At 37.0% G+C, this 25699-nt stretch overlaps 18 non-coding genes across 18 annotated transcripts; all 18 read right to left on the bottom strand.

The window, feature by feature from the left end:
* Positions 1–997: 997 nt before the first annotated feature.
* Positions 998–1116, bottom strand: LOC134849239 (5S ribosomal RNA). The gene has a single exon (XR_010163275.1). It is a non-coding gene; the product is annotated as a 5S ribosomal RNA (ribosomal RNA).
* Positions 1117–2274: 1158 nt separating this feature from the next.
* Positions 2275–2393, bottom strand: LOC134849217 (5S ribosomal RNA). The gene has a single exon (XR_010163254.1). It is a non-coding gene; the product is annotated as a 5S ribosomal RNA (ribosomal RNA).
* A 1158-nt stretch (positions 2394–3551) lies between these two features.
* Positions 3552–3670, bottom strand: LOC134849198 (5S ribosomal RNA). Its single transcript, XR_010163236.1, has one exon. It is a non-coding gene; the product is annotated as a 5S ribosomal RNA (ribosomal RNA).
* Positions 3671–4827: 1157 nt separating this feature from the next.
* Positions 4828–4946, bottom strand: LOC134849333 (5S ribosomal RNA). The gene has a single exon (XR_010163357.1). It is a non-coding gene; the product is annotated as a 5S ribosomal RNA (ribosomal RNA).
* Positions 4947–6106: 1160 nt separating this feature from the next.
* LOC134849321 (5S ribosomal RNA) lies at positions 6107–6225 on the bottom strand. Its single transcript, XR_010163345.1, has one exon. It is a non-coding gene; the product is annotated as a 5S ribosomal RNA (ribosomal RNA).
* A 969-nt stretch (positions 6226–7194) lies between these two features.
* LOC134848933 (5S ribosomal RNA) lies at positions 7195–7313 on the bottom strand. Its single transcript, XR_010162983.1, has one exon. It is a non-coding gene; the product is annotated as a 5S ribosomal RNA (ribosomal RNA).
* A 1153-nt stretch (positions 7314–8466) lies between these two features.
* On the bottom strand, positions 8467–8585 carry LOC134849310 (5S ribosomal RNA). The gene has a single exon (XR_010163334.1). It is a non-coding gene; the product is annotated as a 5S ribosomal RNA (ribosomal RNA).
* A 1155-nt stretch (positions 8586–9740) lies between these two features.
* LOC134849298 (5S ribosomal RNA) lies at positions 9741–9859 on the bottom strand. The gene has a single exon (XR_010163323.1). It is a non-coding gene; the product is annotated as a 5S ribosomal RNA (ribosomal RNA).
* Positions 9860–11013: 1154 nt separating this feature from the next.
* On the bottom strand, positions 11014–11132 carry LOC134849286 (5S ribosomal RNA). Its single transcript, XR_010163312.1, has one exon. It is a non-coding gene; the product is annotated as a 5S ribosomal RNA (ribosomal RNA).
* A 1156-nt stretch (positions 11133–12288) lies between these two features.
* Positions 12289–12407, bottom strand: LOC134849132 (5S ribosomal RNA). The gene has a single exon (XR_010163172.1). It is a non-coding gene; the product is annotated as a 5S ribosomal RNA (ribosomal RNA).
* A 1155-nt stretch (positions 12408–13562) lies between these two features.
* LOC134849259 (5S ribosomal RNA) lies at positions 13563–13681 on the bottom strand. Its single transcript, XR_010163294.1, has one exon. It is a non-coding gene; the product is annotated as a 5S ribosomal RNA (ribosomal RNA).
* A 1156-nt stretch (positions 13682–14837) lies between these two features.
* LOC134850221 (5S ribosomal RNA) lies at positions 14838–14956 on the bottom strand. The gene has a single exon (XR_010164191.1). It is a non-coding gene; the product is annotated as a 5S ribosomal RNA (ribosomal RNA).
* A 1162-nt stretch (positions 14957–16118) lies between these two features.
* LOC134849275 (5S ribosomal RNA) lies at positions 16119–16237 on the bottom strand. The gene has a single exon (XR_010163301.1). It is a non-coding gene; the product is annotated as a 5S ribosomal RNA (ribosomal RNA).
* Positions 16238–17400: 1163 nt separating this feature from the next.
* Positions 17401–17519, bottom strand: LOC134849264 (5S ribosomal RNA). The gene has a single exon (XR_010163298.1). It is a non-coding gene; the product is annotated as a 5S ribosomal RNA (ribosomal RNA).
* Positions 17520–18666: 1147 nt separating this feature from the next.
* Positions 18667–18785, bottom strand: LOC134849052 (5S ribosomal RNA). The gene has a single exon (XR_010163096.1). It is a non-coding gene; the product is annotated as a 5S ribosomal RNA (ribosomal RNA).
* A 1156-nt stretch (positions 18786–19941) lies between these two features.
* LOC134849253 (5S ribosomal RNA) lies at positions 19942–20060 on the bottom strand. Its single transcript, XR_010163288.1, has one exon. It is a non-coding gene; the product is annotated as a 5S ribosomal RNA (ribosomal RNA).
* Positions 20061–23884: 3824 nt separating this feature from the next.
* On the bottom strand, positions 23885–24003 carry LOC134849044 (5S ribosomal RNA). The gene has a single exon (XR_010163088.1). It is a non-coding gene; the product is annotated as a 5S ribosomal RNA (ribosomal RNA).
* Positions 24004–25160: 1157 nt separating this feature from the next.
* LOC134850200 (5S ribosomal RNA) lies at positions 25161–25279 on the bottom strand. Its single transcript, XR_010164170.1, has one exon. It is a non-coding gene; the product is annotated as a 5S ribosomal RNA (ribosomal RNA).
* Positions 25280–25699: the final 420 nt, after the last annotated feature.

Below are 25699 nucleotides of genomic sequence, written 5' to 3'. Positions count from 1 at the left end.
GACATTGTTTGGAATTTTTTTGGCCCAATGTGTTTTATGGCCAAATCAGCTGGTCAAAACCTATGGAGCGTGTACAAGGTGCCTTGAATGACCATCTATGGCATGATAGCCGCGCATCCACTGTAAGTGGCATATGATTGAATACCAGCCAGGATACTGTCAGTTGCTTTTAGCCTAGTTGTTGTGATAAACTTATTAAATAGGTAAGTATTCAAATCTATTTGATAAGTTTTCTTTGAATGCACACTGCGACAGCGAAGGGCAGCCCAATTCTCTTGAAAAATGCAAGAAAAAAAATTGCACTAACTTAAAAGTTAGCTTTTAGGCCGATTTTCGTCCAAAATGGCCGAAATTCGGGTCCCCCCAAATTTTCAACTGATGATTACTCCACGTACACTTGAGCTACAAACGTCGTTTTGGGCTCGTTGGAATTTTCCTGAGCTCAAATTTATGAAACAAGATGAAAAAAATGAACTTTGAACGAAAAAAAAAAACAAAAATTTTGAAAATTTCATTTTTTGCACCACACTCGATTAGGCTTAACTTTTTGGTATCACCGAGATTTCAAAAGCTTATAACTTTGTGTTGGACCGACGCAATTGGTTCATTTTCTCAGTCCCCTAAGAATCGACTATGATCTTGTGATCCAAATAATAAAATTTGGAAATTTTAAAATTTTTGAGCAAGTTATGGCCGTTCGCGCAATTCACCAGGCTCGATTGGGCTTATTTTTTTGACATCACCGAAATTCAAAAGGCTATAACTCAAAGACCCCAAAAGTTATCTCCATTATTTTTAACCTATCAGCAGCTGATTGTACACAAAATTGATACTGCAAAAGAAATTTTTCGGTTTTCTTTTGTTTTGGCCAAAGTTTGACCCATTGAAAATTTTTGCACCACGCTCGATTAGGCTTAACTTTTTGACATCACCGAACTTTAAACAGCAATAACTCTTAGCGCATAAAAGTAAAAGAATTACTTTTGCTTTAAATAAAAGCCTACAACACCTGGTGTTCCCAGGCGGTCTCCCATCCAAGTGCTAACCAGGCCCAATGTTGCTTAACTTCGGTGATCGGACGAGAACCGGTGCATTCAACATGGTATGCTCGTAGACATTTGAGTTACTCCGCTTTCATTTATATCCTTACTAGCTTATGTCTATGTACATTACTTTTAAAACAGTCGCCCTCGCGCGAGAGTAAAAATATGCTCTTATACCATGTAAAATTTTGCACGCTCACGTTATAATTTATGCATTTCAAACAAAATACTGAAAATTGACATTGTTTGGAATTTTTTTGGCCCAATGTGTTTTATGACCAAATCAGCTGGTCAAAACCTATGGAGCGTGTACAAGGTGCCTTGAATGACCATCTATGGCATGATAGCCGCACATCCACTGTAAGTGGCATATGATTGAATACCAGCCAGGATACTGTCAGTTGCTTTTAGCCTAATTGTTGTGATAAACTTATTAAATAGGTAAGTATTCAAATCTATTTGATAAGTTTTCTTTGAATGCACTCTGCGACAGCGGAGGGCAGCCCAATTCTCTTGAAAAATGCAAGAAAAAAAATTGCACTAACAAGTTAGCTTTTAGGCCGATTTTCGTCCAAAATGGCCGAAATTCGGGTCCCCCCAAATTTTCAACTGATGATTACTCCACGTACACTTGAGCTACAAACGTCGTTTTGGGCTCGTTGGAATTTTCCTGAGCTCAAATTTATGAAACGAGATGAAAAAAATGAACTTTGAAGGGAAAAAAAAAACAAAAATTTTGCAAATTTCATTTTTTGCACCACGCTCGATTAGGCTTAACTTTTTGGTATCACCGAGATTTCAAAAGCTTATAACTTTGTGTTGGACCGACGAAATTGGTTCATTTTCTCAGTCCCCCAAGATTTGACTATGATCTTGTGATCCAAATAATAAAATTTGGAAATTTTAAAATTTTTGGGCAAGTTATGGCCGTTCGCGCAATTCACCAGGCTCGATTGGGCTTAATTTTTTGACATCACCGAAATTCAAAAGGCTATAACTCAAAGACCCCAAAAGTTATCTCCATTATTTTTGACCTATCAGCAGCTGATTGTACACAAAATTGATACTGCAAAAGAAATTTTTCGGTTTTCTTTTGTTTTGGCCAAAATTTGACCCATTGAAAATTTTTGCACCACGCTCGATTAGGCTTAACTTTTTGACATCACCGAACTTTAAACAGCAATAACTCTTAGCGCATAAAAGTAAAAGAATTACTTTTGCTTTAAATAAAAGCTTACAGCACCTGGTGTTCCCAGGCGGTCTCCCATCCAAGTACTAACCAGGCCCAATGTTGCTTAACTTCGGTGATCGGACGAGAACCGGTGCATTCAACATGGTATGGTCGTAGGGATTTGAGTTACTCCGCTTTCATTTATAACCTTACTAGCCTATGTCTATGTACATTACTTTTAAAACAGTCGCCCTCGCGCGAGAGTAAAAATATGCTCTTATACCATGTAAAATTTTGAACGCTCACGTTATAATTTATGCATTTCAAACAAAATACTGAAAATTGACATTGTTTGGAACTTTTTTGGCCCAATGTGTTTTATGGCCAAATCAGCTGGTCAAAACCTATGGAGCGTGTACAAGGTGCCTTGAATGACCATCTTTGGCATGATAGCCGCACATCCACTGTAAGTGGCATATGAATGAATACCAGCCAGGATACTGTCAGTTGCTTTTAGCCTAATTGTTGTGATAAACTTATTAAATAGGTAAGTATTCAAATCTATTTGATAAGTTTTCTTTGAATGCACTCTGCGACAGCGGAGGGCAGCCCAATTCTCTTGAAAAATGCAAGAAAAAAAATTGCACTAACAAGTTAGCTTTTAGGCCGATTTTCGTCCAAAATGGCCGAAATTCGGGTCCCCCCAAATTTTCAACTGATGATTACTCCACGTACACTTGAGCTACAAACGTCGTTTTGGGCTCGTTGGAATTGTCCTGAGCTCAAATTTATGAAACGAGATGAAAAAAATGAACTTTGAAGGGGAAAAAAAAACAAAAATTTTGCAAATTTCATTTTTTGCACCACGCTCGATTAGGCTTAACTTTTTGGTATCACCGAGATTTCAAAAGCTTATAACTTTGTGTTGGACCGACGAAATTGGTTCATTTTCTCAGTCCCCCAAGATTTGACTATGATCTTGTGATCCAAATAATAAAATTTGGAAATTTTAAAATTTTTGGGCAAGTTATGGCCGTTCGCGCAATTCACCAGGCTCGATTGGGCTTAATTTTTTGACATCACCGAAATTCAAAAGGCTATAACTCAAAGACCCCAAAAGTTATCTCCATTATTTTTGACCTATCAGCAGCTGATTGTACACAAAATTGATACTGCAAAAGAAATTTTTCGGTTTTCTTTTGTTTTGGCCAAAATTTGACCCATTGAAAATTTTTGCACCACGCTCGATTAGGCTTAACTTTTTGACATCACCGAACTTTAAACAGCAATAACTCTTAGCGCATAAAAGTAAAAGAATTACTTTTGCTTTAAATAAAAGCTTACAGCACCTGGTGTTCCCAGGCGGTCTCCCATCCAAGTACTAACCAGGCCCAATGTTGCTTAACTTCGGTGATCGGACGGGAACCGGTGCATTCAACATGGTATGGTCGTAGGGATTTGAGTTACTCCGCTTTCATTTATAACCTTACTAGCTTATGTCTATGTACATTACTTTTAAAACAGTCGCCCTCGCGCGAGAGTAAAAATATGCTCTTATACCATGTAAAATTTTGAACGCTCACGTTATAATTTATGCATTTCAAACAAAATACTGAAAATTGACATTGTTTGGAATTTTTTTGGCCCAATGTGTTTTATGGCCAAATCAGCTGGTCAAAAACTATGGAGCGTGTACAAGGTGCCTTGAATGACCATCTTTGGCATGATAGCCGCACATCCACTGTAAGTGGCATATGATTGAATACCAGCCAGGATACTGTCAGTTGCTTTTAGCCTAATTGTTGTGATAAATTTATTAAATAGGTAAGTATTCAAATCTATTTGATAAGTTTTCTTTGAATGCACTCTGCGACAGCGGAGGGCAGCCCAATTCTCTTGAAAAATGCAAGAAAAAAAATTGCACTAACAAGTTAGCTTTTAGGCCGATTTTCGTCCAAAATGGCCGAAATTCGGGTCCCCCCAAATTTTCAACTGATGATTACTCCACGTACACTTGAGCTACAAACGTCGTTTTAGGCTCGTTGGAATTGTCCTGAGCTCAAATTTATGAAACGAGATGAAAAAAATGAACTTTGAACGAAAAAAAAAACAAAAATTTTGAAAATTTCATTTTTTGCACCACGCTCGATTAGGCTTAACTTTTTGGTATCACCGAGATTTCAAAAGCTTATAACTTTGTGTTGGACCGACGAAATTGGTTCATTTTCTCAGTCCCCCAAGATTTGACTATGATCTTGTGATCCAAATAATAAAATTTGGAAATTTTAAAATTTTTGGGCAAGTTATGGCCGTTCGCGCAATTCACCAGGCTCGATTGGGCTTAATTTTTTGACATCACCGAAATTCAAAAGGCTATAACTCAAAGACCCCAAAAGTTATCTCCATTATTTTTGACCTATCAGCAGCTGATTGTACACAAAATTGATACTGCAAAAGAAATTTTTCGGTTTTCTTTTGTTTTGGCCAAAATTTGACCCATTGAAAATTTTTGCACCACGCTCGATTAGGCTTAACTTTTTGACATCACCGAACTTTAAACAGCAATAACTCTTAGCGCTTAAAAGTAAAAGAATTACTTTTGCTTTAAATAAAAGCCTACAACACCTGGTGTTCCCAGGCGGTCTCCCATCCAAGTACTAACCAGGCCCAATGTTGCTTAACTTCGGTGATCGGACGAGAACCGGTGCATTCAACATGGTATGGTCGTAGGCATTTGAGTTACTCCGCTTTCATTTATATCCTTACTAGCTTATGTCTATGTACATTACTTTTAAAACACTCGCCCTCGCGCGAGAGTAAAAATATGCTCTTATACCATGTAAAATTTTGCACGCTCACGTTATAGTTTATGCATTTCAAACAAAATACTGAAAATTGACATTGTTTGGAATTTTTTTGGCCCAATGTGTTTTATGGCCAAATCAGCTGGTCAAAACCTATGGAGCGTGTACAAGGTGCCTTGAATGACCATCTGTGGCATGATAGCCGCACATCCACTGTAAGTGGCATATGATTGAATACTAGCCAGGATACTGTCAGTTGCTTTTAGCCTAATTGTTGTGATAAACTTATTAAATAGGTAAGTATTCAAATCTATTTGATAAGTTTTCTTTGAATGCACTCTGCGACAGCGGAGGGCAGCCCAATTCTCTTGAAAAATGCAAGAAAAAAAATTGCACTAACTTAAAAGTTAGCTTTTAGGCCGATTTTCGTCCAAAATGGCCGAAATTCGGGTCCCCCCAAATTTTCAGCTGATGATTACTCCACGTACACTTGAGCTACAAACGTCGTTTTGGGCTCGTTGGGATTGTCCTGAGCTCAAATTTATGAAACAAGATGAAAAAAATGAACTTTGAACGAAAAAAAAACAAAAATTTTGAAAATTTCTTTTTTTGCACCACGCTCGATTAGGCTTAACTTTTTGGTATCACCGAGATTTCAAAAGCTTATAACTTTGTGTTGGACCGCCGAAATTGGTTCATTTTCTCAGTCCCCCAAGATTTGACTATGATCTTGTGATCCAAATAATAAAATTTGGAAATTTTAAAATTTTTGGGCAAGTTATGGCCGTTCGCGCAATTCACCAGGCTCGATTAGGCTTAACTTTTTGGTATCACCGAAATTCAAAAGGCTATAACTCAAAGACCCCAAAAGTTATCTCCATTATTTTTGACCTATCAGCAGCTGATTGTACACAAAATTGATACTGCAAAAGAAATTTTTCGGTTTTCTTTTGTTTTGGCCAAAATTTGACCCATTGAAAATTTTTGCACCACGCTCGATTAGGCTTAACTTTTTGACATCACCGAACTTTAAACAGCAATAACTCTTAGCGCTTAAAAGTAAAAGAATTACTTTTGCTTTAAATAAAAGCCTACAACACCTGGTGTTCCCAGGCGGTCTCCCATCCAAGTACTAACCAGGCCCAATGTTGCTTAACTTCGGTGATCGGACGAGAACCGGTGCATTCAACATGGTATGGTCGTAGGCATTTGAGTTACTCCGCTTTCATTTATATCCTTACTAGCTTATGTCTATGTACATTACTTTTAAAACAGTCGCCCTCGCGCGAGAGTAAAAATATGCCTATACCATGTAAAATTTTGCACGCTCACGTTATAATTTATGCATTTCAAACAAAATACTGAAAATTGACATTGTTTGGAATTTTTTTGGCCCAATTTGTTTTATGGCCAAATCAGCTGGTCAAAACCTATGGAGCGTGTACAAGGTGCCTTGAATGACCATCTATGGAATGATAGCCGCACATCCACTGTAAGTGGCATATGATTGAATACCAGCCAGGATACTGTCAGTTGCTTTTAGCCTAATTGTTGTGATAAACTTATTAAATAGGTAAGTATTCAAATCTATTTGATAAGTTTTCTTTGAATGCACTCTGCGACAGCGGAGGGCAGTCCAATTCTCTTGAAAAATGCAAGAAAAAAAATTGCACTAACAAGTTAGCTTTTAGGCCGATTTTCGTCCAAAATGGCCGAAATTCGGGTCCCTCCAAGTTTTCAGCTGATGATTACTCCACGTACACTTGAGCTACAAACGTCGTTTTGGGCTCGTTGGGATTGTCCTGAGCTCAAATTTATGAAACAAGATGAAAAAAATGAACTTTGAACGAAAAAAAAAAACAAAATTTTGAAAATTTCATTTTTTGCACCACGCTCGATTAGGCTTAACTTTTTGGTATCACCGAAATTCAAAAGGCTATAACTCAATGACCCCAAAATTTATCTCCATTATTTTTGACCTATCAGCAGCTGATTGTACACAAAATTGATACTGCAAAAGAAATTTTTCGGTTTTCTTTTGTTTTGGCCAAAATTTGACCCATTGAAAATTTTTGCACCACGCTCGATTAGGCTTAACTTTTTGACATCACCGAACTTTAAACAGCAATAACTCTTAGCGCTTAAAAGTAAAAGAATTACTTTTGCTTTAAATAAAAGCCTACAACACCTGATGTTCCCATGCGGTCTCCCATCCAAGTACTAACCAGGCCCAATGTTGCTTAACTTCGGTGATCGGACGAGAACCGGTGCATTCAACATGGTATGGTCGTAGGCATTTGAGTTACTCCGCTTTCATTTATATCCTTACTAGCTTATGTCTATGTACATTACTTTTAAAACAGTCGCCCTCGCGCGAGAGTAAAAATATGCCTATACCATGTAAAATTTTGCACGCTCACGTTATAATTTATGCATTTCAAACAAAATACTGAAAATTGACATTGTTTGGAATTTTTTGGCCCAATTTGTTTTATGACCAAATCAGCTGGTCAAAACCTATGGAGCGTGTACAAGGTGCCTTGAATGACCATCTATGGAATGAAAGCCGCACATCCACTGTAAGTGGCATATGATTGAATACCAGCCAGGATACTGTCAGTTGCTTTTAGCCTAATTGTTGTGATAAACTTATTAAATAGGGAAGTATTCAAATCTATTTGATAAGTTTTCTTTGAATGCACTCTGCGACAGCGGAGGGCAGTCCAATTCTCTTGAAAAATGCAAGAAAAAAAATTGCACTAACAAGTTAGCTTTTAGGCCGATTTTCGTCCAAAATGGCCGAAATTCGGGTCCCCCTAAATTTTCAACTGATGATTACTCCACGTACACTTGAGCTACAAACGTCGTTTTGGGCTCGTTGGAATTGTCCTGAGCTCAAATTTATGAAACAAGATGAAAAAATGAACTTTTAACGAAAAAAAAAACAAAAATTTTGAAAATTTCATTTTTTGCACCACGCTCGATTAGGCTTAACTTTTTGGTATCACCGAGATTTCAAAAGCTTATAACTTTGTGTTGGACCGACGAAATTGGTTCATTTTCTCAGTCCCCCAAGATTTGACTATGATCTTGTGATCCAAATAATAAAATTTGGAAATTTTAAAATTTTTCGGCAAGTTATGGCCGTTCGCGCAATTCACCAGGCTCGCTTGGGCTTATTTTTTTGACATCACCGAAATTCAAAAGGCTATAACTCAAAGACCCCAAAAGTTATCTCCATTATTTTTGACCTATCAGCAGCTGATTGTACACAAAAATGATACTGCAAAAGAAATTTTTCGGTTTTCTTTTGTTTTGGCCAAAATTTGACCCATTGAAAAATTTTGCACCACGCTCGATTAGGCTTAACTTTTTGACATCACCGAACTTTAAACAGCAATAACTCTTAGCGCATAAAAGTAAAAGAATTACTTTTGCTTTAAATAAAAGCCTACAACACCTGGTGTTCCCAGGCGGTCTCCCATCCAAGTACTAACCAGGCCCAATGTTGCTTAACTTCGGTGATCGGACGAGAACCGGTGCATTCAACATGGTATGGTCGTAGGCATTTGAGTTACTCCGCTTTCATTTATATCCTTACTAGCTTATGTCTATGTACATTACTTTTAAAACAGTCGCCCTCGCGCGAGAGTAAAAGTATGCTCTTATACCATGTAAAATTTTGCACGCTCACGTTATAATTTATGCATTTCAAACAAAATACTGAAAATTGACATTGTTTGGAATTTTTTTGGCCCAATGTGTTTTATGGCCAAATCAGCTGGTCAAAACCTATGGAGCGTGTACAAGGTGCCTTGAATGACCATCTATGGCATGATAGCCGCACATCCACTGTAAGTGGCATATGATTGAATACCAGCCAGGATACTGTCAGTTGCTTTGAGCCTAATTGTTGTGATAAACTTATTAAATAGGTAAGTATTCAAATCTATTTGATAAGTTTTCTTTGAATGCACTCTGCGACAGCGGAGGGCAGCCCAATTCTCTTGAAAAATGCAAGAAAAAAAATTGCACTAACAAGTTAGCTTTTAGGCCGATTTTCGTCCAAAATGGCCGAAATTCGGGTCCCCCCAAATTTTCAACTGATGATTACTCCACGTACACTTGAGCTACAAACGTCGTTTTGGCTCGTTGGAATTGTCCTGAGCTCAAATTTATGAAACGAGATGAAAAAAATGAACTTTGAACGAAAAAAAAACAAAAATTTTGAAAATTTCATTTTTTGCACCACGCTCGATTAGGCTTAACTTTTTGGTATCACCGAGATTTCAAAAGCTTATAACTTTGTGTTGGACCGACGAAATTGGTTCATTTTCTCAGTCCCCCAAGATTTGACTATGATCTTGTGATCCAAAGAATAAAATTTGGAAATTTTAAAATTTTTGGGCAAGTTATGGCCGTTCGCGCAATTCACCAGGCTCGATTGGGCTTATTTTTTTGACATCACCGAAATTCAAAAGGCTATAACTCAAAAACCCCAAAAGTTATCTCCATTACTTTTGACCTATCAGCAGCTGATTGTACACAAAAATGATACTGCAAAAGAAATTTTTCGGTTTTCTTTTGTTTTGGCCAAAATTTGACCCATTGAAAATTTTTGCACCACGCTCGTTTAGGCTTAACTTTTTGACATCACCGAACTTTAAACAGCAATAACTCTTAGCGCTTAAAAGTAAAAGAATTACTTTTGCTTTAAATAAAAGCCTACAACACCTGGTGTTCCCAGGCGGTCTCCCATCCAAGTACTAACCAGGCCCAATGTTGCTTAACTTCGGTGATCGGACGAGAACCGGTGCATTCAACATGGTATGGTCGTAGGCATTTGAGTTACTCCGCTTTCATTTATATCCTTACTAGCTTATGTCTATGTACATTACTTTTAAAACAGTCGCCCTCGCGCGAGAGTAAAAATATTCCTATACCATGTAAAATTTTGCACGCTCACGTTATAATTTATGCATTTCAAACAAAATACTGAAAATTGACATTGTTTGGAATTTTTTTGGCCCAATTTGTTTTATGGCCAAATCAGCTGGTCAAAACCTATGGAGCGTGTACAAGGTGCCTTGAATGACCATCTATGGAATGATAGCCGCACATCCACTGTAAGTGGCATATGATTGAATACCAGCCAGGATACTGTCAGTTGCTTTTAGCCTAATTGTTGTGATAAACTTATTAAATAGGGAAGTATTCAAATCTATTTGATAAGTTTTCTTTGAATGCACTCTGCGACAGCGGAGGGCAGTCCAATTCTCTTGAAAAATGCAAGAAAAAAAATTGCACTAACAAGTTAGCTTTTAGGCCGATTTTCGTCCAAAATGGCCGAAATTCGGGTCCCCCTAAATTTTCAACTGATGATTACTCCACGTACACTTGAGCTACAAACGTCGTTTTGGGCTCGTTGGAATTGTCCTGAGCTCAAATTTATGAAACAAGATGAAAAAATGAACTTTTAACGAAAAAAAAAACAAAAATTTTGAAAATTTCATTTTTTGCACCACGCTCGATTAGGCTTAACTTTTTGGTATCACCGAGATTTCAAAAGCTTATAACTTTGTGTTGGACCGACGAAATTGGTTCATTTTCTCAGTCCCCCAAGATTTGACTATGATCTTGTGATCCAAATAATAAAATTTGGAAATTTTAAAATTTTTCGGCAAGTTATGGCCGTTCGCGCAATTCACCAGGCTCGCTTGGGCTTATTTTTTTGACATCACCGAAATTCAAAAGGCTATAACTCAAAGACCCCAAAAGTTATCTCCATTATTTTTGACCTATCAGCAGCTGATTGTACACAAAAATGATACTGCAAAAGAAATTTTTCGGTTTTCTTTTGTTTTGGCCAAAATTTGACCCATTGAAAATTTTTGCACCACGCTCGATTAGGCTTAACTTTTTGACATCACCGAACTTTAAACAGCAATAACTCTTAGCGCATAAAAGTAAAAGAATTACTTTTGCTTTAAATAAAAGCCTACAACACCTGGTGTTCCCAGGCGGTCTCCCATCCAAGTACTAACCAGGCCCAATGTTGCTTAACTTCGGTGATCGGACGAGAACCGGTGCATTCAACATGGTATGGTCGTAGGCATTTGAATTACTCCGCTTTCATTTATATCCTTACTAGCTTATGTCTATGTACATTACTTTTAAAACAGTCGCCCTCGCGCGAGAGTAAAAGTATGCTCTTATACCATGTAAAATTTTGCACGCTCACGTTATAATTTATGCATTTCAAACAAAATACTGAAAATTGACATTGTTTGGAATTTTTTTGGCCCAATGTGTTTTATGGCCAAATCAGCTGGTCAAAACCTATGGAGCGTGTACAAGGTGCCTTGAATGACCATCTATGGCATGATAGCCGCACATCCACTGTAAGTGGCATATGATTGAATACCAGCCAGGATACTGTCAGTTGCTTTGAGCCTAATTGTTGTGATAAACTTATTAAATAGGTAAGTATTCAAATCTATTTGATAAGTTTTCTTTGAATGCACTCTGCGACAGCGGAGGGCAGCCCAATTCTCTTGAAAAATGCAAGAAAAAAAATTGCACTAACAAGTTAGCTTTTAGGCCGATTTTCGTCCAAAATGGCCGAAATTCGGGTCCCCCCAAATTTTCAACTGATGATTACTCCACGTACACTTGAGCTACAAACGTCGTTTTGGGCTCGTTGGAATTGTCCTGAGCTCAAATTTATGAAACGAGATGAAAAAAATGAACTTTGAACGAAAAAAAAACAAAAATTTTGAAAATTTCATTTTTTGCACCACGCTCGATTAGGCTTAACTTTTTGGTATCACCGAGATTTCAAAAGCTTATAACTTTGTGTTGGACCGACGAAATTGGTTCATTTTCTCAGTCCCCCAAGATTTGACTATGATCTTTTGATCCAAAGAATAAAATTTGGAAATTTTAAAATTTTTGGGCAAGTTATGGCCGTTCGCGCAATTCACCAGGCTCGATTGGGCTTATTTTTTTGACATCACCGAAATTCAAAAGGCTATAACTCAAAAACCCCAAAAGTTATCTCCATTACTTTTGACCTATCAGCAGCTGATTGTACACAAAAATGATACTGCAAAAGAAATTTTTCGGTTTTCTTTTGTTTTGGCCAAAATTTGACCCATTGAAAATTTTTGCACCACGCTCGTTTAGGCTTAACTTTTTGACATCACCGAACTTTAAACAGCAATAACTCTTAGCGCTTAAAAGTAAAAGAATTACTTTTGCTTTAAATAAAAGCCTACAACACCTTGTGTTCCCAGGCGGTCTCCCATCCAAGTACTAACCAGGCCCAATGTTGCTTAACTTCGGTGATCGGACGAGAACCGGTGCATTCAACATGGTATGGTCGTAGGCATTTGAGTTACTCCGCTTTCATTTATATCCTTACTAGCTTATGTCTATGTACATTACTTTTAAAACAGTCGCCCTCGCGCGAGAGTAAAAATATTCCTATACCATGTAAAATTTTGCACGCTCACGTTATAATTTATGCATTTCAAACAAAATACTGAAAATTGACATTGTTTGGAATTTTTTTGGCCCAATTTGTTTTATGGCCAAATCAGCTGGTCAAAACCTATGGAGCGTGTACAAGGTGCCTTGAATGACCATCTATGGAATGATAGCCGCACATCCACTGTAAGTGGCATATGATTGAATACCAGCCAGGATACTGTCAGTTGCTTTTAGCCTAATTGTTGTGATAAACTTATTAAATAGGTAAGTATTCAAATCTATTTGATAAGTTTTCTTTGAATGCACTCTGCTACAGCGGAGGGCAGTCCAATTCTCTTGAAAAATGCAAGAAAAAAAATTGCACTAACAAGTTAGCTTTTAGGCCGACTTTCGTCCAAAATGGCCGAAATTCGGGTCCCCCCAAATTTTCAACTGATGATTACTCCACGTACACTTGAGCTACAAACGTCGTTTTGGGCTCGTTGGAATTGTCCTGAGCTCAAATTTATGAAACGAGATGAAAAAACTGAACTTTGAACGAAAAAAAAAACAAAAATTTTGAAAATTTCATTTTTTGCACCACGCTCGATTAGGCTTAACTTTTTGGTATCACCGAGATTTCAAAAGCTTATAACTTTGTGTTGGACCGACGAAATTGGTTCATTTTCTCAGTCCCCCAAGATTTGACTATGATCTTGTGATCCAAATAATAAAATTTGGAAATTTTAAAATTTTTGGGCAAGTTATGGCCGTTCGCGCAATTCACCAGGCTCGATTGGGCTTATTTTTTTGACATCACCGAAATTCAAAAGGCTCTAACTCAAAAACCCCAAAAGTTATCTCCATTATTTTTGACCTATCAGCAGCTGATTGTACACAAAATTGATACTGCAAAAGAAAATTTTCGGTTTTCTTTTGTTTTGGCCAAAATTTGACCCATTGAAAATTTTTGCACCACGCTCGATTAGGCTTAACTTTTTGACATCACCGAACTTTAAACAGCAATAACTCTTAGCGCATAAAAGTAAAAGAATTACTTTTGCTTTAAATAAAAGCCTACTACACCTGGTGTTCCCAGGCGGTCTCCCATCCAATTACTAACCAGGCCCAATGTTGCTTAACTTCGGTGATCGGACGAGAATCGGTGCATTCAACATGGTATGGTCGTAGGCATTTGAGTTACTCCGCTTTCATTTATATCCTTACTAGCTTATGTCTATGTACATTACTTTTAAAACAGTCGCCCTCGCGCGAGAGTAAAAATATGCTCTTATACCATGTAAAATTTTGCACGCTCACGTTATAATTTATGCATTTCAAACAAAATACTGAAAATTGACATTGTTTGGAATTTTTTTGGCCCAATGTGTTTTATGGCCAAATCAGCTGGTCAAAACCTATGGAGCGTGTACAAGGTGCCTTGAATGACCATCTATGGCATGATAGCCGCACATCCACTGTAAGTGGCATATGATTGAATACCAGCCAGGATACTGTCAGTTGCTTTTAGCCTAATTGTTGTGATAAACTTATTAAATAGGTAAGTATTCAAATCTATTTTATAAGTTTTCTTTGAATGCACTCTGCTACAGCGGAGGGCAGCCCAATTCTCTTGAAAAATGCAAGAAAAAAAATTGCACTAAAGAGTTAGCTTTTAGGCCGATTTTCGTCCAAAATGGCCGAAATTCGGGTCCCCCCAAATTTTCAACTGATGATTACTCCACATATACTTGAGCTACAAACGTCGTTTTGGGCTCGTTGGAATTTTCCTGAGCTCAAATTTATGAAACATGATGAAAAAAATGAACTTTGAACGAAAAAAAAACAAAAATTTTGAAAATTTCATTTTTTGCACCACGCTCGATTAGGCTTAACTTTTTGGTATCACCGAGATTTCAAAAGCTTATAACTTTGTGTTGGACCGACGAAATTGGTTCATTTTCTCAGTCCCCCAAGATTTGACTATGATCTTGTGATCCAAATAATAAAATTTGGAAATTTTAAAATTTTTGGGCAAGTTATGGCCGTTCGCGCAATTCACCAGGCTCGATTGGGCTTATTTTTTTGACATCACCGAAATTCAAAAGGCTATAACTCAAAAACCCCAAAAGTTATCTCCATTATTTTTGACCTATCAGCAGCTGATTGTACACAAAATTGATACTGCAATAGAAATTTTTCGGTTTTCTTTTGTTTTGGCCAAAATTTGACCCATTGAAAATTTTTGCACCACGCTCGATTAGGCTTAACTTTTTGACATCACCGAACTTTAAACAGCAATAACTCTTAGCGCATAAAAGTAAAAGAATTACTTTTGCTTTAAATAAAAGCCTACAACACCTGATGTTCCCAGGCGGTCTCCCATCCAAGTACTAACCAGGCCCAATGTTGCTTAACTTCGGTGATCGGACGAGAACCGGTGCATTCAACATGGTATGGTCGTAGGCATTTGAGTTACTCCGCTTTCATTTATATCCTTACTAGCTTATGTCTATGTACATTACTTTTAAAACACTCGCCCTCGCGCGAGAGTAAAAATATGCTCTTATACCATGTAAAATTTTGCACGCTCACGTTATAATTTATGCATTTCAAACAAAATACTGAAAATTGACATTGTTTGGAATTTTTTTGGCCCAATGTGTTTTATGGCCAAATCAGCTGGTCAAAACCTATGGAGCGTGTACAAGGTGCCTTGAATGACCATCTATGGCATGATAGCCGCACATCCACTGTAAGTGGCATATGATTGAATACCAGCCAGGATACTGTCAGTTGCTTTTAGCCTAATTGTTGTGATAAACTTATTAAATAGGTAAGTATTCAAATCTATTTTATAAGTTTTCTTTGAATGCACTCTGCTACAGCGGAGGGCAGCCCAATTCTCTTGAAAAATGCAAGAAAAAAAATTGCACTAACGTAAAAGTTAGCTTTTAGGCCGATTTTCGTCCAAAATGGCCGAAACTCGGGTCCCCCCAAGTTTTCAACTGATGATTACTCCACGTACACTTGAGCTACAAACGTTGTTTTGGGCTCGTTTGAATTGTCCTGAGCTCAAATTTATGAAACGAGATGAAAAAAATGAACTTTGAACGAAAAAAAAAAACAAAAATTTTGAAAATTTCATTTTTTGCACCACGCTCGATTAGGCTTAACTTTTTGGTATCACCGAGATTTCAAAAGCTTATAACTTTGTGTTGGACCGACGAAATTGGTTCATTTTCTCAGTCCCCCAAGATTTGACTATGATCTTGTGATCCAAATAATAAAATTTGGAAATTTTAAAATTTTTGGGCAAGTTATGGCCGTTCGCGCAATTCACCAGGCTCGATTGGGCTTAATTTTTTGACATCACCGAAATTCAAAAGGCTATAACTCAAAGACCCCAAAAGTTATCTCCATTATTTTTGGCCTATCAGCAGCTGATTGTACACAAAATTGATACTGCAAAAGAAATTTTTCGGTTTTCTTTTGTTTTGGCCAAAATTTGACCCATTGAAAATTTTTGCACCACGCTCGATTAGGCTTAACTTTTTGACATCACCGAACTTTAAACAGCAATAACTCTTAGCGCATAAAAGTAAAAGAATTACTTTTGCTTTAAATAAAAGCCTACAACACCTGGTGTTCCCAGGCGGTCTCCCATCCAAGTACTAACCAGGCCCAATGTTGCTTAACTTCGGTGATCGGACGAGAACCGGTGCATTCAACATGGTATGGTCGTAGGCATTAGAGTTACTCCGCTTTCATTTATATCCTTACTAGCTTATGTCTATGTACATTACTTTTAAAACACTCGCCCTCGCGCGAGAGTAAAAAATATGCTCTTATACCATGTAAAATTTTGCACGCTCACGTTATAATTTATGCATTTCAAACAAAATACTGAAAATTGACATTGTTTGGAATTTTTTTGGCCCAATGTGTTTTATGGCCAAATCAGCTGGTCAAAACCTATGGAGCGTGTACAAGGTGCCTTGAATGACCATCTATGGCATGATAGCCGCACATCCACTGTAAGTGGCATATGATTGAATACCAGCCAGGATACTGTCAGTTGCTTTTAGCCTAATTGTTGTGATAAACTTATTAAATAGGTAAGTATTCAAATCTATTTTATAAGTTTTCTTTGAATGCACTCTGCTACAGCGGAGGGCAGCCCAATTCTCTTGAAAAATGCAAGAAAAAAAATTGCACTAACGTAAAAGTTAGCTTTTAGGCCGATTTTCGTCCAAAATGGCCGAAACTCGGGTCCCCCCAAGTTTTCAACTGATGATTACTCCACGTACACTTGAGCTACAAACGTTGTTTTGGGCTCGTTTGAATTGTCCTGAGCTCAAATTTATGAAACGAGATGAAAAAAATGAACTTTGAAGGAAAAAAAAAAACAAAAATTTTGAAAATTTCATTTTTTGCACCACGCTCGATTAGGCTTAACTTTTTGGTATCACCGAGATTTCAAAAGCTTATAACTTTGTGTTGGACCGACGAAATTGGTTCATTTTCTCAGTCCCCCAAGATTTGACTATGATCTTGTGATCCAAATAATAAAATTTGGAAATTTTAAAATTTTTGGGCAAGTTATGGCCGTTCGCGCAATTCACCAGGCTCGATTGGGCTTAATTTTTTGACATCACCGAAATTCAAAAGGCTATAACTCAAAGACCCCAAAAGTTATCTCCATTATTTTTGGCCTATCAGCAGCTGATTGTACACAAAATTGATACTGCAAAAGAAATTTTTCGGTTTTCTTTTGTTTTGGCCAAAATTTGACCCATTGAAAATTTTTGCACCACGCTCGATTAGGCTTAACTTTTTGACATCACCGAACTTTAAACAGCAATAACTCTTAGCGCATAAAAGTAAAAGAATTACTTTTGCTTTAAATAAAAGCCTACAACACCTGGTGTTCCCAGGCGGTCTCCCATCCAAGTACTAACCAGGCCCAATGTTGCTTAACTTCGGTGATCGGACGAGAACCGGTGCATTCAACATGGTATGGTCGTAGGCATTAGAGTTACTCCGCTTTCATTTATATCCTTACTAGCTTATGTCTATGTACATTACTTTTAAAACAGTCCATCTCGCGCGAGAGTAAAAATATGCTCTTATACCATGTAAAATTTTGCACGCTCACGTTATAATTTATGCATTTCAAACAAAATACTGAAAATTGACATTGTTTGGAATTTTTTTGGCCCATTGTGTTTTATGGCCAAATCAGCTAGTCAAAACCTATGGAGCGTGTACAAGGTGCCTTGAATGACCATCTATGGCATGATAGCCGCACATCCACTGTAAGTGGCATATGATTGAATACCAGCCAGGATACTGTCAGTTGCTTTTAGCCTAATTGTTGTGATAAACTTATTAAATAGGTAAGTATTCAAATCTATTTGATAAGTTTTCTTTGAATGCACTCTGCGACAGCGGAGGGCAGCCCACTTCTCTTGAAAAATGCAAGAAAAAATTGCACAAACAAGTTAGCTTTTAGGCCGATTTTCGTCCAAAATGGCCGAAATTCGGGTTCCCCCAAATTTTCAACTGATGATTACTCCACGTACATTTGAGCTACAAACGTCGTTTTGGGCTCGTTGGAATTGTCCTGAGCTCAAATTTATGAAACAAGATGAAAAAAATGAACTATGATCGAAAAAAAAATTTTGAAATTTTCATTTTTTGCACCACGCTCGATTAGGCTTAACTTTTTGGTATCACCGAGATTTCAAAAGCTTATAACTTTGTGTTGGACCGACGAAGTTGGTTCATTTTCTCAGTCCCCCAAGATTTGACTATGATCTTGTGATCCAAATAATAAAATTTGGAAATTTTAAAAATTTTGAGCAAGTTATGGCCGTTCGCGCAATTCACCAGGCTCGATTGGGCTTATTTTTTTGACATCACCGAAATTCAAAAGGCTATAACTCAAAAACCCCAAAAGTTATCTCCATTATTTTGACCTATCAGCAGCTGATTGTACACAAAATTGATACTGCAAAAAAAAAATTTCGATTTTCTTTTGTTTTGGCCAAAATTTGACCCATTGAAAATTTTTGCACCACGCTCGATTAGGCTTAACTTTTTGACATCACCGAAATTTAAACAGCAATAACTCTTAGCGCATAAAAGTAAAAGAATTACTTTTGCTTTAAATAAAAGCCTGCAACACCTGGTGTTCCCAGGCGGTCTCCCATCCAAGTACTAACCAGGCCCAATGTTGCTTAACTTCGGTGATCGGACGAGAACCGGTGCATTCAACATGGTATGGTCGTAGGCATTTGAGTTACTCCGCTTTCATTTATATCCTTACTAGCTTATGTCTATGCACATTACTTTTAAAACAGTCGCCCTCGCGCGAGAGTAAAAATATGCTCTTATACCATGTAAAATTTTGCACGCTCACGTTATAATTTATGCATTTCAAACAAAATACTGAAAATTGACATTGTTTGGAATTTTTTTGGCCCAATGTGTTTTATGGCCAAATCAGCTGGTCAAAACCTATGGAGCGTGTACAAGGTGCCTTGAATGACCATCTATGGCATGATAGCCGCACATCCACTGTAAGTGGCATATGATTGAATACCAGCCAGGATACTGTCAGTTGCTTTTAGCCTAATTGTTGTGATAAACTTATTAAATAGGTAAGTATTCAAATCTATTTGATAAGTTTTCTTTGAATGCACTCTGCGACAGCGGAGGGCAGCCCAATTCTCTTGAAAAATGCAAGAAAAAAAATTGCACTAACAAGTTAGCTTTTAGGCCGATTTTCGTCCAAAATGGCCGAAATTCGGGTCCCCCCAAATTTTCAACTGATGATTACTCCACGTACACTTGAGCTACAAACGTCGTTTTGGGCTCGTTGGAATTTTCCTGAGCTCAAATTTATGAAACGAGATGAAAAAAATGAACTTTGAACGAAAAAAAAACAAAAATTTTGAAAATTTCATTTTTTGCACCACGCTCGATTAGGCTTAACTTTTTGGTATCACCGAGATTTCAAAAGCTTATAACTTTGTGTTGGACCGACGAAATTGGTTCATTTTCTCAGTCCCCCAAGATTTGACTATGATCTTGTGATCCAAATAATAAAATTTGGAAATTTTAAAATTTTTGGGCAAGTTATGGCCGTTCGCGCAATTCACCAGGCTCGATTGGGCTTATTTTTTTGACATCACCGAAATTCAAAAGGCTATAACTCAAAAACCCCAAAAGTTATCTCCATTATTTTTGACCTATCAGCAGCTGATTGTACACAAAATTGATACTGCAAAAAAAAAAATTCGGTTTTCTTTTGTTTTGGCCAAAATTTGACCAATTGAAAATTTTTGCACCACGCTCGATTAGGCTTAACTTTTTGACATCACCGAACTTTAAACAGCAATAACTCTTAGCGCATAAAAGTAAAAGAATTACTTTTGCTTTAAATAAAAGCCTACAACACCTGGTGTTCCCAGGCGGTCTCCCATCCAAGTACTAACCAGGCCCAATGTTGCTTAACTTCGGTGATCGGACGAGAACCGGTGCATTCAACATGGTATGGTCGTAGGCATTTGAGTTACTCCGCTTTCATTTATATCCTTACTAGCTTATGTCTATGTACATTACTTTTAAAACAGTCGCCCTCGCGCGTGAGTAAAAATATGCTCTTATACCATGTAAAATTTTGCACGCTCACGTTATAATTTATGCATTTCAAACAAAATACTGAAAACTGACATTGTTTGGAATTTTTTTGGCCCAATGTGTTTTATGGCCAAATCAGCTGGTCAAAACCTATGGAGCGTGTACAAGGTGCCTTGAATGACCATCTATGGCATGATAGCCGCACATCCACTGTAAGTGGCATATGATTGAATACCAGCCAGGATACTGTCAGTTGCTTTTAGCCTAATTGTTGTGATAAACTTATTAAATAGGTAAGTATTCCAATCTATTTGATAAGTTTTCTTTGAATGCACTCTGCGACAGCGGAGGGCAGCCCAATTTTCTTGAAAAATGCAAGAAAAAAAATTGCACTAACAAGTTAGCTTTTAAGCCGATTTTCGTCCAAAATGGCCGAAATTCGTCCCCCCAAATTTTCAACTGATGATTACTCCACGTACACTTGAGCTACAAACGTCGTTTTGGGCTCGTTGGAATTTTCCTGAGCTCAAATTTATGAAACAAGATGGAAAAAATGAACTTTGAACGAAAAAAAAACAAAAATTTTGAAAATTTCATTTTTTGCACCACGCTCGATTAGGCTTAACTTTTTGGTATCACCGAGATTTCAAAAGCTTATAACTTTGTGTTGGACCTACGAAATTGGTTCATTTTCTCAGTCCCCCAAGATTTGACTATGATCTTGTGATCCAAATAATAAAATTTGGAAATTTTAAAATTTTTGGGCAAGTTATGGCCGTTCGCGCAATTCAACAGGCTCGATTGGGCTTATTTTTTTGACATCACCGAAATTCAAAAGGCTATAACTCAAAAACCCCAAAAGTTATCTCCATTATTTTTGACCTATCAGCAGCTGATTGTACACAAAAATGATACTGCAAAAGAAATTTTTCGGTTTTCTTTTGTTTTGGCCAAAATTTGACCCATTGAAAATTTTCCCACCACGCTCGATTAGGCTTAACTTTTTGACATCACCGAACTTTAAACAGCAATAACTCTTAGCGCAAATAAATTAAATAAAAATAGCGCACCTGGATCTGATGGTCTTACTTCAGACTTGTATAAAAGCCACTCAAATTTTTTCGCTCCGTTGCTCGCTGAATTATTTAACTCGATGTGCTACAATAAAGCGGCACCTAGGGCATTTCTCATTTCAATAATAAAACTCATCCCAAAAATTGAAAACAGTTTAAATGTGGACGAATTCCGACCAATAAGCCTCCTTAACACTGATCTCAAAATTCTTTCCCATGTTCTGGCATCTCGTTTAAGAGACCCTTTAAATAATCTAATACGCAAACATCAACTTGCTTATTTGCCAAAGCGCAGTATTCATACAGCCATAATTAAGGCTAGATTAGCTCAAGAAAAACTCGGAAAATCTAATTGTGTGGTAGCCATCGATTTCAGTAAGGCTTTTGACCGTATGGACCGTGATTACATTTTGAACGTTTTAACAGCCATAGGCTGTCCAGAAATCATAACTTCTTTGATATCCATCATATATACTGATACCAAAGCGATGATAGAAATAGGTGGCTACCTATCACGATCAATTAGAGTCGACAATGGGATTAAACAAGGATGCCCTCTTTCGGCGCTTTTGTTCATTTTAGGAATGGAACCTTTACTCCAAGCCATACGCTATAATAATTCTATCAAATCCAACCAAGCACTTAAAATTGTGGCCTACGCCGATGATATAAGTGTTTTCATTAAACGCGCTTGTATCGGAAATTTACTTGATGAAATCAATAAGTTCAATTTGGTATCAAAACTTGCTATAAATGTAGATAAAACCAAAGTTCTGAGTTTAGGTTTCGTGCCTAAACAGTTGAAGAAAGTATCAGCCCTTAAATTATTAGGCATACGCTTAAGCTTGAATGATTCATTGAAAATTAAAACCAAGATATTGGAAGATACGATTAATAATTCAGCTAAATTCAGCTTAAAATGTATGACTATCCGGGCGCGAAGCCTGAATATTGAGACTTTTATGACATCAAGACTCGTATATGTGATGAGGCACTTGGAGTTGACAAAAACTTTCATTGATAGGTTAGAAATGAAATTGATTAACAGTGTATGGCTTGGAGGAAAACATTCAATCAATAAGCAGATCTTATACCTTCCAATAATGGAGGCACAGGCTTCAAAAATTTAAATTTTTATATTGCGGCTGCAAAAATTTTCGACATGGTATCCCTACTTAATACCTTGGGTAGCAACAAAGAAGTGATCTACTTCAAAAAATCTAAGATTTTTAGATCCTTCAAAAATTTCTTAATTAAAAAAAACTTTTTAAAAACATTTTAACTTCCAAATTATAAAACGAAGGTTATAGCTAGTAAAATTGCGAATTTCTACCCGGATCTTAATCTATCAGACAAATCTTTGATTTTTCAAATCCTAACCAAAATATGGAAACATAAAAAGTTCACCCCCCTAGATAAAAACATTCTCTCCTTATTTTTCTTAAACAGTTATCTGGATAAGCCCAGGAAATGGATTAAAAATTTGGTGGACCACCCTCTTTGTTACTCTTGTGAAAGAGAGTTCGAAACCATGCAACATTTGTTTTTCGCTTGTGAAAACTGCTCTACTTTTAAAGAAAAACTTAATTTCAATTCAATAAAAGATCTGCTTGTTGAAGAAAATGTAATAGGCATGAAATACATTGTAGCTAAGCTGATATCATCATGGTGTCAAGATACATCTGAATATCTCAAAAAACTTGGTTCCATTCCATAAAATGATTTTCTTCATGGTGTATTATATTACATTTGATGTCGTATTGTTTTTCTGCTAATGTAACTAAATATGTGTAACTAATTGCTTTCCTTTTTTGTAATTTGTAATTATAATCGTTAATAAATTATTTGAAAGCCTAATTGTTGTGATAAACTTATTAAATAGGTAAGTATTCAAATCTATTTTATAAGTTTTCTTTGAATGCACTCTGCGACAGTGGAGGGCAGCCCAATTTTCTTGAAAAATGCAAGAAAAAAAATGGCACTAACTTAAAAATATAGCTTTTAGGCCGATTTTCGTCCAAATTGGCCGAAATTCGGGTCCCCCCAAATTTTCAACTGATGATTACTCCACGTACACTTGAGCTACAAACGTCGTTTTGGGCTCGTTGGAATTATCCTGAGCTCAAATTTATGAAACAAGATGAAAAAAATGAACTTTGAACGAAAAAAAAAACAAAAATTTTGAAAATTTCATTTTTTGCACCACGCTCGATTAGGCTTAACTTTTTGGTATCACCGAGATTTCAAAAGCTTATAACTTTGTGTTGGACCGACGAAATTGGTTCATTTTCTCAGTCCCCCAAGATTTGACTATGATCTTGTGATCCAAATAATAAAATTTGGAAATTTTAAAATTTTTGGGCAAGTTATGGCCGTTCGCGCAATTCACCAGGCTCGATTGGGCTTATTTTTTTGACATCACCGAAATTCAAAAGGCTATAACTCAAAAACCCCAAAAGTTATCTCCATTATTTTTGACCTATCAGCAGCTGATTGTACACAAAATTGATACTGCAAAAGAAATTTTTCGGTTTTCTTTTGTTTTGGCCAAAATTTGACCCATTGAAAATTTTTGCACCACGCTCGATTAGGCTTAACTTTTTGACATCACCGAACTTTAAACAGCAATAACTCTTAGCGCATAAAAGTAAAAGAATTACTTTTGCTTTAAATAAAAGCCTACAACACCTGGTGTTCCCAGGCGGTCTCCCATCCAAGTACTAACCAGGCCCAAGGTTGCTTAACTTCGGTGATCGGACGAGAACCGGTGCATTCAACATGGTATGGTCGTAGGCATTTGAGTTACTCCGCTTTCATTTATATCCTTACTAGCTTATGTCTATGTACATTACTTTTAAAACAGTCGCCCTCGCGCGAGAGTAAAAATATGCCCTTATACCATGTAAAATTTTGCACGCTCACGTTATAATTTATGCATTTCAAACAAAATACTGAAAATTGACATTGTTTGGAATTTTTTTGGCCCAATGTGTTTTATGGCCAAATCAGCTGGTCAAAACCTATGGAGCGTGTACAAGGTGCCTTGAATGACCATCTATGGCATGATAGCCGCAGATCCACTGTAAGTGGCATATGATTGAATACCAGCCAGGATACTGTCAGTTGCTTTTAGCCTAATTGTTGTGATAAACTTATTAAATAGGTAAGTATTCAAATCTATTTGATAAGTTTTCTTTGAATGCACTCTGCGACAGCGGAGGGCAGCCCAATTCTCTTGAAAAATGCAAGAAAAAAAATTGCACTAACAAGTTAGCTTTTAGGCCGATTTTCGTCCAAAATGGCCGAAATTCGGGTCCCCCCAATTTTTCAACTGATGATTACTCCACGTACACTTGAGCTACAAACGTCGTTTTGGGCTCGTTGGAATTGTCCTGAGCTCAAATTTATGAAACAAGATGAAAAAAATGAACTTTGAACGAAAAAAAAACAAAAATTTTGAAAATTTCATTTTTTGCACCACGCTCGATTAGGCTTAACTTTTTGGTATCACCGAGATTTCAAAAGCTTATAACTTTGTATTGGACCGACGAAATTGGTTCATTTTCTCAGTCCCCCAAGATTTGACTATGATCTTGTGATCCAAATAATAAATTTTGGAAATTTTAAAATTTTTGGGCAAGTTATGGCCGTTCGCGCAATTCACCAGGCTCGATTGGGCTTATTTTTTTGACATCACCGAAATTCAAAAGGCTATAACTCAAAAACCCCAAAAGTTATCTCCATTATTTTTGACCTATCAGCAGCTGATTGTACACAAAATTGATACTGCAAAAAAAAAAAATTCGGTTTTCTTTTGTTTTGGCCAAAATTTGACCAATTGAAAATTTTTGCACCACGCTCGATTAGGCTTAACTTTTTGACATCACCGAACTTTAAACAGCAATAACTCTTAGCGCATAAAAGAAAAAGAATTACACTTGCTTTAAATAAAAGCCTACAACACCTGGTGTTCCCAGGCGGTCTCCCATCTAAGTACTAACCAGGCCCAATGTTGCTTAACTTCGGTGATCGGACGAGAACCGGTGCATTCAACATGGTATGGTCGTAGGCATTTGAGTTACTCCGCTTTCATTTATATCCTTACTAGCTTATGTCTATGTACATTACTTTTAAAACAATCGCCCTCGCGCGAGAGTAAAAATATGCTCTTATACCATGTAAAATTTTGCACGCTCACGTTATAATTTATGCATTTCAAACAAAATACTGAAAATTGACATTGTTTGGAATTTTTTTGGCCCAATGTGTTTTATGGCCAAATCAGCTGGTCAAAACCTATGGAGCGTGTACAAGGTGCCTTGAATGACCATCTATGGCACGATAGCCGCACATCCACTGTAAGTGGCATATGATTGAATACCAGCCAGGATACTGCCAGTTGCTTTTAGCCTAATTGTTGTGATAAACTTATTAAATAGGTAAGTATTCAAATCTATTTGATAAGTTTTCTTTGAATGCACTCTGCGACAG

This window comes from Symsagittifera roscoffensis, chromosome 6, assembly GCF_963678635.1.
Source record: "Symsagittifera roscoffensis chromosome 6, txSymRosc1.1, whole genome shotgun sequence".
Lineage (NCBI taxonomy): Eukaryota > Metazoa > Xenacoelomorpha > Acoela > Convolutidae > Symsagittifera > Symsagittifera roscoffensis.
The sequence above is the reverse complement of the archived record's forward strand: the minus strand, read 5'-3'. Positions and strand labels throughout refer to the sequence as shown.